General features: G+C 46.1%; 1 long non-coding RNA gene across 2 annotated transcripts; it reads right to left on the bottom strand.

Annotated features, from left to right (window-relative positions):
• Positions 1-912: 912 nt before the first annotated feature.
• Positions 913-7928, bottom strand: LOC141497930 (uncharacterized). 2 transcript variants are annotated; one of them, XR_012471489.1, is made up of 3 exons: positions 7830-7928; positions 7318-7458; positions 913-2975 (listed from the first exon to the last, which is right to left on the bottom strand). It is a non-coding gene; the product is annotated as an uncharacterized LOC141497930 (long non-coding RNA). The 2 variants fall into 2 exon arrangements; XR_012471490.1 differs by lacking the exon at positions 913-2975 and adding an exon at positions 6375-6786.
• Between the last annotated feature and the right edge of the window lie 91 nt (positions 7929-8019).

The raw sequence follows: 8019 nt of genomic DNA, 5'->3' as shown, positions 1-8019 counted from the left end.
CTATTTTTTCCTGTCTTTCTCAGAAGGAAAGAAATTATATAGCCAAGGAATACTGCTCAGAATCTCTTCCTAAAGATCACTGCCACCCAAAATGGGTAGGTTTTTCTCCTGCCATTGTAACAATAATCTCTTCCACATACATGCTGTTTTCCCTGGCAATGCTATTTATAGAATTGCTATCTTCCATGGGTGTAGGTTCCCCAAATTAATACTCTTTTCTATAGTAATATTGTATTTCCTAAATAATTTTGCTTTCCCTAATTTCTTTCCCATTCATAGTAAATATTGTCTTTCATAATAGGGCTCTCCAGTTCAATGATTGATTTATTGACTCAGCAAGTACCTAAGCACCTGCAAGGTGCAAGCATGAAACAGTCCCTGTCCTCCATATCATAATAACAATAACAATAATAATATTAATAATGATAATTGTCTTGGCAATAATGACAACTAACATTTCCATAGTGATTTGAAATCACTGGATAGTTTTAACACACATTAATTAATCAGCAAGCATTTATTAGACACTTACATCCAGGTACTCTGTCGGTTGTTGTGTATACAAAGACAAAAGGGAGACAGGCCCTGTCCCCAAGGAGGTTACGTTCTAGTGGAGAGCACCACCAAGTCTTTAAGCAAGTATATTCAAGGTAATTTAGCAGAAGGTAGCAGCTTGGGGATTCAGAAAAGATCCCAGTCTCATAACAAACTCGGGAAACAGAAACTGCAGCTTTATTAATCCCATTTAATGGAAAAGGGACCTGAGGCTCAGAGAGCTCCTGGTCCAGGTCACACAGTCAGTATTTAAGAACCAGAAGCAGTATTTAAACAACTCTTCCTGATTATAGTTGTACTGCTTTATCCTCTGGCTTACACTGTCTGCTTACGGCTAGCTATCAAAATAAAGCTCACTTCCATAATAATACAATAATGTCTTCCATAACAGTACAATAATTTCTTGTGCTTCCATCATCAGACTTTCATAGTAATGCCCTTATGGTTTCATTCTTCTTCCATAATATTATCATAAAAATAACACTTTCCACAATAATACTGCCTCCTTTCCTTCACCTCTCTCTATTTCTGCCTGGGGAATTCACAGATTGCGGTCCATATTTACTTTCTTCATTTAGGAGAAGGATCTTGGAACTGGGATTCCAGAACTATGATAGTGCCAGACAAAGACAGACCTACTAAGAGCCAAAAGTTTTGTGGGTGCTGTGAGGGATTGATTCCAGCCTCAGGGTTCTCTGAAACTGCGACTAAAGTGGGGGAGGGAAAATGGAAAACTGAGACTGGTTGATGTTAGGGAATGAACAGGCTGCTGCAAGTTTGCAGTGGGGTTCTTGTACCCTGGGTACTAGTGTCTTTGTTATCGATTCTGAGAAAGGTGGAAAGGAACAGTGGAAATGTGACAGTGATCTCAACTCTATAAGGATCCGTGGACAAATCATTTTATCACCTTGACTTCCTTGACTTGAAAGGTAAAAGAGGGCTCATGATATTTGTCCACCCTATTTCAAATGGTTGTGGTGGGGGGGGGGTAGGAAAAGACTTTTCGGGCTGTAAAGCAGAAATGTAAGCTGTTACCATGATTATTTTTTTAATATTATCATCATCTGTAATATGGGAGCAATCATTTCTACTGGTGTGAAGATTTCATGTGAATGAAATCCAAGAAAGGACTTTGCAAATTACAATGTGCTACAAGATGGAAATGATTATTTATTATTGATAGCAAGACTGTCATCATACTCTCCTATTATCACTGTTTTGATTGCTATTGTTGCAATCTTTGTTACTAATTGCATCTTTCTTACTAACCTGCAAAGAATTCTAAATAACTCCTTTCTGAGTCTTTGGGGGCTACTCTATGCCTGAAAGACACAATTCAGTCCAAGGAACTTCTTGACCTCTAAGGAAGCAATAACAGTCGACCAACATGATAAAAATATTCTCAGTCATTTGCCTAGGGAGCCTCAAACTGTGAAGGCATGCAGTAACAATTTTGCCTACCACAGTAACACTATTTTCCATAATAATGGTGCCTTCTATAGCAGGACATTCAATATCTGTCGGACTTTGGATTGGTTTGAGTTAATTTGACTTTAGTTTGGGAACCCCGGTTTCATCATGTGTGTAATGAGAATAATAATTCTGACCCCAGTGGCACGACAAAATGAGATGATGTATGTGGAAGTGCAGACTGGGCAAATACAATGCCTTATTTTTATTAGTTCAGACCTAAGTTGTTTAAGGAGCATTTTTTCTAGTTTCAAGTCTGAGACAATGGCAGTGTCTTCATCAGGAACGTTATTAGTTATATTTTAGTCTTCTTACTATATTTCCCCCCTCTGGAGTTGATAGAGATCAGATTCTGGAAAAAAAGTGACTATTCTAGTATTCTTTTCTAATAACATAGTATTAATAGGCTATATTATTTCACTGGATCCGAACACGTGAGTCGAGGAGACTCCCTTCACCCACAGAAGCAATCTTGCGTCTTTGAGACTTGCTTCGAGACATCAAAAGTCCAAATGGTTTGCTCCTGGTCGCATAGCTAAGCATGAATCAGAGACGGAACTGGAACCCGGGCTCGCCTCAGTTCTCATGTCCACACTCTCTTCATTTATTTAAAATTAACTGACTTGGAGACTAACCAACTTTAGTAGATTCTCTGGTTTCTGTGCCTTCGTGGGTGTAAATAATAAAGAGCTGGCTATATTTAAAATTATTACCACCGTAAAGTCTTTGTATTCTTATAACTGAAATAAAGCTACGATGGCAGAGGGTGACCTTAAGAAGTCTAGATTTGGAGTCCGGGAACCTGAATTCGAATGCTGCTTTGTCTCTTATTCATTGTGTGACACCTTTGTTCAAATCTTTCCTGCACCTCGATTTCCTCAACTGCAAAATGAGGCGATTGGTCCGGGTGGCCCCAGGGGTTCCAATTTGCTGCTCTTACGTGTTCGATCCTGGAATAGTAGGAATTCGGCAGTTTTAGGGGTTTCGGAGTGGGTGACAAGAGAGCTGTGATCCAGAGAGAAGGATGAGTTCGTTCACCTCTCATCGCCTCCCCAAGGATCGTCCGAGTGTCCCCCGTGTTCCAAATACAGAATCCGAAACGGGCTGCTGCGCCCCTTAAGTGACCTTGCGACTGTTTCTCTTGGTCTGACCACTGTAGGGAGTCACCAATAGCTGCTAGTTAGGTCTGAGGCTGGAGTGAGAACCCGAGCCCCTGGAAGAGAAGGAGGCAAAAGGAGAGGTCTCGCCCAACTCTCTCAGGATGGGGGCGCCGGGTTCCCCCTGGCCCTCCCCGGTCCCCCTTCAAGGGCAATGGCAGTGCTTTGCTGATGGATCGCTTTCACATTCAGCCCTCCCTTTCTCTTCTAGATGGGGCCTGCCGCTCCTTTATCTCTCTCCCCTCCTGTTCTCCCCACGGAAGGACTGATGCCCAGAGATAGAGTTCTGGCCAACGCACCGACAGGCTGACGCTCAGTCTGGGCAGCTCCAGATTAGGACTCCCAGAGTATTTAGAGGAGCCGAGGTTCTGAATGGACCTCAGAGGTCAACTAGTCCAACACATGCCTTTTAACTATGAAGTAACTCAGGCCCGAGGAGATAAAGGAAACGACTGGCCTCATATCATAGACTAGAATTACAGTGGGAAGGAAGCTCGGAGATTGTCTTAGTCCTGGGGACGAATTTCAAAGGGTCCGTGAACTTGAATGGGGGGAGTTACTTCTTCAGTTTCACTCACTTGCAATGAAGTTGGTCATTTGTTTCGATTAGTTTTTTTTTAAAAAAAATGATCCTGAGAAGGGTCCGTGGACCACTGGAGAGATTCAGGATACAAAGAAGACTAAGAACGTCAGGTTAGATCCAGCCCTTCGTTTCACAGAAGGGGAAACCGAGGCTCATGGCGGAGAAAAAGAATTACTAGAGGTTGTGTAGGGAGCTGGGGATCCGAACCCGGGTGTCCCTAATTCCAAATTTAATATTCTTCCCATGAGTCCCCTTCACTGGTGAGTTTTGGAAACTCCTGGGTGCTATGGGTCCTATGGGGAACCCGCTGAGGCTCTGGAACCGCCAAAACTGCCGCGGCTTAGCCAGATTCTTTCTTTGGCCAAAACACCCAGGTCAAGCTGGAAGGGCTGGGTAGAGGATGGGTTGTTCCCTACGTCTCCTCTCCTCCTTTCACTTTGTGAGAACTGGGGGAGGGAAAGATGGGTAGAGGGTAGATCTTATGAAAAGACCGGGTTTAGCGTATGATGCGAATTCTGACCTTCGTCCTTGGCTAGGCCGTCGGACCCTGTCTGGGTCCCTAAATAAGGCGACATAGGTAGGGAAATATGGATCGTAAATAGCTCGCAATGACCACTGATCCCTGTGTGAACCCTAGAGTGTGTGTGCTTTTGCCTCCTTAGGGTGTGGGCCATAGCGCTAGGAAAAAGTTGCCTCATCTAGTCTAAAGTCTTTCATTTACAAAAAGAGAAACCGAGGCTCGGAGAAGGTAAAAGGATTTGGTACAGATCGCAAAGCAAATCCGTGAACCTCGAATGTTCTGGATTCGAGGTCTAGGGACCTTCCCACGAAGCCCTGCTTCCTCGTCGTTTTCCAAGCCGTTTTCAGCTGGATCAGAGAAAATAAGACAATAGCGAGGGGAACAGGCCGAGTTGCTCATGAGCTAAGGGAAAAAGAGCTTTTTCTGAGCCCTGAGGTCTTTTCATTTCAGGTCTCTTGATGTTACATCTCTCCCAGAGTTGCTGGGAATCTGTGGTAGCAGAAAGAAACTTTGGACCTGGTCGCAGCCTCTCTGGGCTCTGTTCTATTGGGATCCCTGGTCTCCCAATCATTTCTCTGCCCTCTCTAGTCATTTTGGGGTCTAGGCAGAGTCCCGGGGGGGGGGGGGTTAGATCTCAGGGCTTTGCCGCTGCGGTTTGTGCACCTCTGGGGCTTCCCGGAATGGTTATTAGTGGACTATGCCTGCAGCTCGGCGGGCTCACCATTCAGGGCCCTCGCGCTTAGAACATCCTCTGACCCAAGCACCTCCACCATCACCTTCCTTCCGTGGGGGTGGTGTTCAGGCCACCTGGTTAGTTTGGTCCTTGTCACTCAGACATCGCTCCTGTCTGCCCCTTTCTCTCCCCTTCCAGCCCATCTCGGGTTTTCTCTCCATTGCCTTAGGACATTTACTCCTTCAAATTAGAAGCGAAGTTTTAATTTCCTTTCACAGTCCAGAAAAGGCGCCATCAAACATTTAAAGAAACTATCTTTTAATTAATGACTATCCTTTCCCTCCTCCTCCTCCTCCTCTTCATCAGTTATATCAAGGTCTATCTATAATCTGATCACGAATAAGCACATTCAGGTTCCGCGAATTCCGAAGTCTCCAGAAGTGCCTAAGAGTCTGTTGTCGCTAGGAATGGGACTAGGGAAAAAAATGGACATGGAAGGAGAAGCTGGCTCCCTGGGTTCCACAACAAATACAACCAACCCCGCCCGAGCGCCGGACAGAAAAGTGAATTGGTGGAAGCTTAATGTTGCATTGGCTCAGCAACAAGCCAGTTTATTTTTAAAAATCGTGTTCGAGGGGTGCTCGGGAGAGAGGAGACAGTTCTTCACCGTAAAAAAAGAAATCCCAGTCTTTGGGAGATGGAGAAAGAGGAAGACGGAAAAAGGAAAAGAAAAATATGAAGAGAAAGCGCACAAAAATGGCAAAGTAAGTAAAGGAGCGGTCTGGAGAGAAGATAGAAAGGAAGGAAGGAGAAAACGACATAAGAATGAAGAAAAGATTAAAAGACAGAGAAAGGTTTAGATGGGAAAAGGAAGGAAGAGATAGAGGAAAAAATAAGGCAAAAGAGAGAGAGGAAGAAAGGAAGAGAGTAGGAAGATAAGTTAAAAAGAAAGAGAAAAAGGGAGAGGAAGGAAAAGAGAGAAGAAAAAGAAAAAAAAATGGAGAGAAACAATCATAGCCAGCTATAGAGAAAAACAAAGAGAAATGGGAATCCGAGTGGAGGAAACGAGAGACTCGTTGAAAGACTTTCTTGGAAAAGAATAAGGAGTCTTGGGGCGGGCCTTTTCCGGAAGTGCCTGCCACACTTTCTCTGAACTTTTCGATTCAGTTCCCATCTTCGACCTCAGTTTTCCAAAGCAGAGAGAGAGACTCGAGTCCCAAATTTTCTGGGACTGCCAAGGAAAAGTGTCTCCGTGGGTCCTTCACTCGGGGCGGGGACGGGGAATGGGGGGGGGGTAGCGGGAGACCCTGAGTTTCCTTGGGTCGGAACGATGACCCATGTTTGGGGAAGGTCATAGTCTGCCCATTTCAAAATCTCTTTGAAAAAAAAAAGCTGAGGTGGGGAGGGGGAGGGGAAGGGGCTTGTGACACCATGCCGCCCTCCGGAGCCTTTGGGCTCCTTTTAAGATGCGGCTCCGAGGATTGGGGAAGCTTTGTTAGGGGGATCTCCAGAGAAGACTACCGGCTACTCCGGCCCGAGGTTTCCTGTCCGGTGGCTGGGCCAGGAGCGATTGGAGGAGAAAGCAAAAGCCTCCCAGCGGAATGGATTAGCCTTTCTTGGCTCTCTCTGTGTTGAAGATGTTGGCTTCCAGTCCCATTTCCTGACTACCCCGACTTCCCAAAGGTAGAAATGAAGCTTCCCCACCAATCAGAACCAGTGCTCCCTTGGACAAATCCAGGGGCCGGCCCTACCCAATGAACTGATCTGTCTTAGAATGCAGGTAGGACTTTCCATCTTCTTCACAGACAATGGGCCGGGGTTGAGACTCCTGATGGGAAAAGTGGGGGGAAAGATTGTTGACTGGGGGACAGCGTGGAAAAAAGTCAAAATCCACTTGGGAAGGTGAGGAAAGGGGGCGCACAACGGCGGCTATGCTATTCCAGCTTGCTCTGTCCTGGGGGTCGGGAGAAAGCCTAAATGGAGCCTGTCTCCTGAGCTCTCCCCCTTGGATCCATCGGAATTTGAGGCTGGAGCAGATTAATCTGCTTTATGTACCTCCGATTACGAAGGACCACAACAGCAATCCGAATGAACTCTTGTCCAGAGTCCAGACCCCGGCCGGTGGACAGGGAAGCTGGGGAACAGGCTCAGGCTTAGCTCCTACCCAGTCGGACAGGACCGTCTGGGTTAGAGACTGTGCCGGCACTTTGCCTCTTCTGTAGCTGCTTCTTTGGGAGGGGAAGGGAAACTGCAATGGGGCAGGGGGGAGATAAAAAAGAGTCCCTACATCTGAGCATATCTATTTGTCAGAAGTCAAAGTCTCGACAGGCTCCCACGCCCTCCATCCCAAAGAACTCACCCTTCCTGGAGGTCCCCCATCTGATCTCTCCCCGCGGTTCTCCTCCCTTGGCCAGGCTGGGCGGGGGATCCCCCTCTTCCATCAGCTTCCTATCTCTCCTCCTCTGCTTGCGTGGAAGAAAAGGCCTTTACAGTCACCGAGCTAAGAGTGAGTGAAAAAGAGAAAGTATTATGGGTATGGTTAATACTTGTAACAACAGCCGCGATCATAAACCCCACGGCGCACTCAGACACTACTGTAGGCGCACCCCGCTGGAAATTGTCATCGGTGCCAGACACCCCCCTTCCTACCTCCCACCCTCCCCCAAACTCTAGGTTCCTGCATTTTTCAGTCCCTTTTTGAGGTGGAGAGATAAGTAAAGGAAAAGTCTGAGGTTCAGTTTGTCTTGGCAAGAATTAATCTGGGTTACTTTATTCTTCGTCTCCCTTTCTGTCTCTGTCTCCTCTGCCTCTTTTCCTCTCTCTTTCTCTCTCTCTCTCTCGTCTGTCTGTGTCTTTCTCTTTCTTTCTCACCTTCTCTCCTTCCTCCGATGGACTCCTTGCTTTCTTTCTCTCTGCATCTCTCCTCTCTCTCTCTCTCTCCTGTCTCCTCCGTCTCTCCTTGTCTCTCTGTCTCTGTCTCTCCTCTCTCTCTCTCTCTCTCTCTCTCTCTCTCTCTCTCTCTCTCTCTCTCTCTCTCTGTTTTTAGGCAGACTGAGATCCT

This window comes from Macrotis lagotis, chromosome X (assembly GCF_037893015.1).
Source record: "Macrotis lagotis isolate mMagLag1 chromosome X, bilby.v1.9.chrom.fasta, whole genome shotgun sequence".
Taxonomy (NCBI): Eukaryota; Metazoa; Chordata; class Mammalia; order Peramelemorphia; family Peramelidae; genus Macrotis; species Macrotis lagotis.
This window is presented reverse-complemented; position numbering and strand designations above follow the sequence as displayed.